This window comes from Arachis hypogaea, chromosome 17 (genome assembly GCF_003086295.3).
Source record: "Arachis hypogaea cultivar Tifrunner chromosome 17, arahy.Tifrunner.gnm2.J5K5, whole genome shotgun sequence".
Classification (NCBI taxonomy): Eukaryota; Viridiplantae; Streptophyta; class Magnoliopsida; order Fabales; family Fabaceae; genus Arachis; species Arachis hypogaea.
The window spans coordinates 64379793-64386781 of record NC_092052.1 but is presented as its reverse complement, the minus strand read 5'-3'; the positions used below and the strand labels follow the sequence as shown (position 1 = coordinate 64386781).

Below are 6989 nucleotides of genomic sequence, written 5' to 3'. Positions count from 1 at the left end.
TGCTTACTTCCTCTTGATCTTGTGTGTGTATTGCAGCCACTTGCTTTGTTTCTAATTTCCTGGTGAGCTCTGCTAGTTGCTTGGCAAACACCTTGTTTTGGGCTAAAATTGTATCAACATGGTTCAGCTCCATGACTCCCTTAGTGTTGTGTCTCTCTGAAGCATAGTAGTACTCATTCTCAGCCACTGTCTCAATCACTTCAATGGCTTCTTCCACAGTCTTTTTCCTGTTCAATGAACCTCCTGATGAATGGTCTACAGCCTTCCTTGATTCATAAGAAAGTCCATCATAGAAAATATGCAATTGCACCCAGTCATGGAATATGTCTGGTGGGCATTTCCTTGTCAAATCCTTGAATCTCTCCCATGCCTCGTAGAGAGTTTCACCATCTTGTTGTCTAAAAGTCTGAACCTCAGATCGAAGCCTATTGACCTTTTGTGGGGGGTAGAAACATGCCAGAAACTTGCTTTCCACCTCATCCCAGGTTGTTAGGCTCCCCCTTGGGAATGATTCCAGCCACTTAGCTGCCTTGTCCCTAAGTGAAAATGGGAACAAGAGCAGTTTATAGGTATCTTCCTGGACTCCATTGGACTTCACAGTGTCGCAAATTCTCAGGAATTTTGTGAGATGTTGGTTTGGATCTTCATTAGCACTCCCACCAAATGAACAATGATCCTCCACAAGTGATATTAGCTGTGGTTTGAGTTCAAAATTGTTGGCCTGAATGGGTGGTTTCTGAATGCTGCTACCACAATTCCCAGAGGTTGGGTTTATGTATGAACCAAGAACCCTCCTCTCGGGAATGGCATTGTTTCCATCAGCTCTCTCATGGTTGTGAATTTCTCTATCCATGTTGAGATCTAGAGCTTCCTCAAAATTGTCCTCAGATTCTCCTTCAGATTCTTCTTCTCCCAGTACTCTCTTCCCTCTTGCTTCCCTTCTAAGTTTATGAAGGGTCCTCTCTGGTTCGGTATAATGAGGAGTTGATGTCTCTCCTCTCCTACCTGTCATACAAAAACACCGCACAGGCAACAAACAAGTGAAATACTCTTGGTTAATGGAAGAGTATGGTTAGAGCAGTTGAGGAATTAATTCAAATAGTTAGTGAGTCAGTGAGTTAGTTGCTTGAATTTAAAGGCATAAAGAAAGAAAGCATGTAACAGAGTGCAGAAATTAAAATTCAACAAGTAACTTGAACTGAATTAACAAAGCAAGAAAAATGCTCAATCTAGTTAACTTCCAATTTGAGAATTGTCAATCGAAAACCAATCCCCGGCAACGGTGCCATAAACTTGATGCTACGATTTTAAGAAATTGCACGATCGGCAAAAATTCCTTCCGGCAAGTGCACCGGTTATCGTCAAGTAAAAACTCACAATAGAGTGAAGTCGAATCCCACAAGGATTGGTTGAGTGAGCAATTCGGATTAGAAGTGTGTTCTAGTTGAGCGGAATCAAGATTTAGATGAGAATTGCGGAATGTAAAATTGCATGAATTAAAGAGCGAGAAGCTAAATTGCTGAAATTAAAAAGGGATCGGGGTGATTGCATGAATTTAATTGCAGAATGTAAAGAGAAGTGATAGATCAGAAATGGGGAATTCATTGGGTTTCAGGAGATATTGAGATCTCCGAATCAAACATTTTTTTTTTATCCCTTCCTCAACCAATGCATTCATTGAATTTTGCTTGGCAATCTTATATGATTGGATCCCAATCCCTTGGCTCACCAATTCTCTCTAAAAACAAACAAATTCCCAATCCCTTGGTTTAAATGTTCATAAGAAGAGATGATGCTCGATCGCTGATTATACCACACAGTTTCATGAACCACAATTTGGTAGGATTACATGTCACAATATCCATCCAAACCCCAATCCAATTCACTGTGAGAAAGCTTCTCTAGCATGAATCCTCCATTCCTTTCCCAAGGTTCCGAAGGATTCCAATTATGGATAGTTTCTTTCCCAAGACAACTAACCAATGGAATTAGATCGAGAAGCTTTCTAACAAAATTCAAGAGAAAAGATTGAAGAAGAAGATAAAAACTATTATTGATTCATTGAATTACAATAGAGCTCCCTAACCCAATGAAAGGGGGTTTAGTGAGTCATAGCTCTGAATTCAATTACAAAAAGTATGAAAACTAGAAAAAGTGATCCCCCAAAATTCCCCCGAGTGCCAACCAACTTAAATTATATCCTATTTATACACTTTCTAAATTGAGCTTCTGTTGTGTTTCTTGGGCTTTGAGGCCTTTCCCTGATTTCCTTTTGCTTTGGGTTTATGATCCATAATCCTGATGAGGCTGCTGATCCAATTCTGTAACATTCATTGAGCCAACTTAGTGATAATCAAGTAATGACACATGACTCAACAATTTGAAATTCCAGACTCATCAATTCTTCAGGCCCAATCCCATAAACCATGATATTCAATTGGGTTTCATACCAGAGTACGTTTAAGTTAATGTTTGTGCTCAAATGCTAACTTAAACTGCAATATCTTTGGCCCAGAAACCTTTTCAATTAGTGGCGTTTAAGTTGCAGTTTAAGCTTAAACTGCAACTTAAACGTTGGACACTCCTGGAGGTGGTATAATTCAAGCACGTTTAAGCTTCAGTTTAAGGTTAAACTGAAGCTTAAACGTGGAAATGGAAGAAGGCAAGTCTGGAGTGTGGAGTTGTCGAACACGTTTAAGCTTCAGTTTAAGGTTAAACTGAAGCTTAAACGTGGAAATGAAGAAAGCAACCCTGGAGGAGAATGGTCGAACACGTTTAAGCTTCAGTTTAAGGTTAAACTGAAGCTTAAACGTGGAAATGAAGAAAGCAACCCTGGAGGAGAATGGTCGAACACGTTTAAGCTCCAGTTTAAGCTTAAACTGGAGCTTAAACGTGAAAATGGCTCCCTGGTGCATTTCTCATTTCTGGCGTTTAACTTCCAGTTTAAGGTTAAACTGGAGGTTAAACGCCACTTTCAGCTTTTCCTCAGCTTTCATGATTTTGGCGTTTAAGCTCTAGTTTAAGCTTAAACTGGAGCTTAAACGCCACTGATAGTTCCCAGCATTATATGGCTTGGTAGTTTGAGTTCCAGTTTAAGCTTAAACTGGAACTTAAACTCCACATGTGATATTCAAGCTTCCTTTATTGATTTTGTTGCTTCCTTGCCTAGCCTCTTCTTCCCTGAAATCATCCAAACAACTACATCAAAGTCTTGCAAAATTTCATGAGAAATCTTCCATTCATAGCATTCAAGTAATATAACTAAAAACTCATGGAATTTGCATCAAAATCATACTGTTTGGATGGTTCATTGCTTTGTTATTCATTTAACCATTCTTGGTTACTTTAAGCTCAAGAAAATGCATAAAACAACTAAAACTAACAGGAAAATGCTAGTGAAACTAGCCTAAGATGCCTTGGCATCAGGATGCATCTTGAGTATTAACTGCTGAAACCTGCATCCCACTTAGGTGTTGGAAGATCATGTTAAGTTGTTGGAACATAAGCTTGTTCTGAGCCAAAATAGCATCTAGTGTGTCCACCTCCATGACTCCTCTCTTCTGAATAGTCCCAGTGTTCACAGGGTTTTTCTCAGAAGTGTACATGTATTGGTTGTTGGCAACCATCTCAATAAGCTCCTGCGCCTCCTCAGGCGTCTTCTTCATGTGGAGTGAACCACCTGCAGAGTGATCACATGACATCTTGGACATCTAAGACAGACCATCATAAAAGATCTCTAACATGGTCTACTCTGAAATAATGTCAGGAGGGCATCTCCTGATCAGCTGCTTGTACCTTTCCCAGGCCTCAGAGAAGGACTCTCCTTCTTTCTGTCTGAAAGTCTGGACTTCCACTCTAAGCTTACTCGGCTTCTAGGGTAGAAAGAACTTGGCCATAAATCCAGTGACCACCTTCTCCCATATGTCCAGGCTCTCGTTAGGCTGAGAATCCAGCCATAGCTTTGCTCTATCCCTTACAGCAAAAGGAAAGAGCATGAGCTTGTAAACATCTGGGCTCACTCTATTTGTCTTGACAGTATAACAGATCTGCAGGAAATCAGATATGAACTTGTTGGGGTCCACCTGTGGGAGTCCATGAAACTGATAGTTTTGTTGCACTAGAGTGACCAGTTGAGGCTTAAGCATGAAATTATTGGCACCTATGGCAGGTATAGATATGTTGCGCCCATAGAAGTCAGATGTGGGTGTAGTGTATGAGCCAAGCACTTTTCAGGCGTGCTCATCAGCGTTTGGGTTATTGGCTGCCATAGTTGTCTCTTCAGCTTCCTTCTCAAAGGATTCCGTGAGATTCTCTCCAGCTTTGTAAGCTTGAGTTTGTTGCAAATGCCATCTTAAGGTCTTCTCAGGTTCAGGATCAAAATCAAGGAGGGGCTTTGTATCCCTGTTCCTGCTCATAAACAACAAGAAACAAAGCAAGAAAAGGAAAGGTGGGGGTCTCTATGTCAAAGTATAGAGAACTCCCTGTGAGATATTCTAATAAAGAAATAAAGTAAGATAGAGTGAACAATAAAAGGTATAAAAAATAAAGGTGGGGGATTTAATTCAAAGATTTTTCGAAAATAAAAAAAAAGAAAGAGGTTCAAAAGTTTTTGAAAAAGAAGGAATAAAAAAAATTAAAGAGACTCCAAACTTAAAACAAGATAAAAGCAAACAATTAATTAAGACGATTTGAAAATAAAAATGGAAGATTTGATTTGAAAATTTTCAAAAATTAAAAAGAAAATGTCAAATAAATATTTTGAAATTCAAGATGAAAGAAAGAAAAACTAAAGAAACACCAAACTTAAAATTTGAATTTAAAATAAAGATAAGATGAGATAACGGAATTTGTAAATCAAGGAAAAAGATAAGATAAAGATCAAAGATCAAGAAAGATAAACATGATTACGTTAAACAAAAAGATCACTAACAAGACACGAAACATAGAATTTTAAATCAAGATGCAAGAATTTTCGAAAATTCACAAGATAGGTTTTTTTTTTAAATTAAAAAGGGAAAGAAAAATACTAAAGGGACACAAAACTTAAATTTTGAAAATAAGAGAAAATTAATAAGGAAAATTTTGAAAATATAGGGAAATAGGTAAAACATAAAATTAGAAACTTAAAAGGAAATAAATGGTCAAAAACTGATAAAAATACCTAATTTAAGTAACAAGACAATTGGTAGTTGTCAATCACGAACAATCCCCGACAATGGCGCCAAAAACTTGGTGTGCAAAATTAGAACTCGCACAACTTCACTGGAAAGTGCACCGGGTTGTCCAAGTAATACCTCAGGTGAGTGAGGGTCGATACCACGAGGATTGTTGGATTGAGGAAGCAATAGTTATCCTATTGGACATAGTCAGACAAACAGCAAAAAGTGGTTGTTGTTGTAGGTGCATAAGCAGTAAATTAGCTAGTAAAGAAAGCAATTAAATAGATCTGGTATAAAACAATGATGAGAAAACAGTTAAGGTCTCAAAGATGTTTACTTTTTCGGATCAAGACTTCTTACCAACTATTTTAATAATGAGTGATTCATTCTATGGCAAACCATAAGTGTTTAAAACCTAATCTCTTAGCGAATTAATTTCCTCTAATCTTACTAAAACGCCACAGACATATTTAGTTCTTTCAGATCAGAGGGTGAAGTTCAGAAAAACTAGTTTAGCACCACAAAAACCTCAATTACCCAAAGCTAACTGGATCTTTTGTCACATATCTAATCAGCCTAGGTAAATTGCAGTTTAGGAGGAATGTTTTCAAGCTGTAGCCCAAGCGAGATAACTCTCTCGAGAATCACAAAAGCTCATGTAGAATAAGGGGTCATACTCTCGTTCCACCCCAGATTCATAAGATTAAGAATGAAATCAACACCTTTGAATTGAATCAAACATTAATTAAAATAGAAGAGTAATAATATTAATCCATAGAAATAAACAGAACTCCTAACCTTAACTAGGAGGTTTAGTTGCTCAAAACTGTATAGAGAAAACAGGGTTCTAAAAACGAAGAAGATCTGAATTTCTAAGTCTAATGGATCTTCTCCTATAAATACTAAATGCTAAATCCTAAAAAATATTAATTTAAAACCACTTTAGGGCCCACTTGGTGAATGCTTTGGTTGCTAGCTGGCATTCAGCGCCAATCTGGGCGTTGAACGCCCATAAGGGAGGAGTGTGTTCTGGCTTTAGCTCCCTGGCTGGCGTTGAATGCCAATTTGGGTGTTCAGCGCTGGAAGTTGCTCCTTCTTGGGCGCTAAACGCCAGGCTTGGCGTTTAGCACCAGATTTGGTAGTGATTCCAGAAGAAAAGTATAGACTATTATATATTGTTGGAAATCTCTGGAAGTTACCTTTCTAAAACCATTGAGACCGCATCAATTGGATCTTTGTAGCTCAAGTTATGCTCATTGTAATGAACGGAGGTTAGGGTTGATAGCATATGCTATCTTTTCTTCGTCTTTGCACAAGACTCTGCCAAATTTGCCCGAAATTCACCTGAAATTATAAAAATACCACAAAATCTCAGAGTAGCATCGAAAGATGAATTTCACACTAAAACATAATAAATCTTTATAAAATCTAAATAAAAACAATGTAAAAATAACAAGAAAAAGTATATAACATGCTCACGCATCAACAACTTAGTCTCCCAACGCTTAGACACTCAAAGCACTCCTATGACTATACGTGGAGAATTAATTGAAGAGCGTAGTATGAAAGAGAGGTTAGAAACTCAAATAGAGGGTGAGGAGTAGAGTTTTGTATTAGAACCTGTGGAAGAAACTGAGATTATTGAAAAGGAAGAAGTGGTTGAAGATTTAGGCAAAGTTGAGAAAGAGGTGGATTCCAAGCTTGAGGACACTTCCACACCAATTAATGTTGTTGATCATTTTGTGGAAGTTGTTTCTTCTATTGAGCTTGAAATTGATGTTGATGGGGATAGTGCACAACCTCCAAGGCGTATTGTGAATGATGAAAGCT

General features: G+C 37.9%; 1 non-coding gene across 1 annotated transcript; it reads left to right on the top strand.

Annotated features, from left to right (window-relative positions):
• Window positions 1–323: 323 nt before the first annotated feature.
• LOC112767504 (small nucleolar RNA R71) lies at window positions 324–427 on the top strand. Its single transcript, XR_003184947.1, has one exon. It is a non-coding gene; the product is annotated as a small nucleolar RNA R71 (small nucleolar RNA).
• The last annotated feature ends 6562 nt before the right edge of the window (window positions 428–6989 follow it).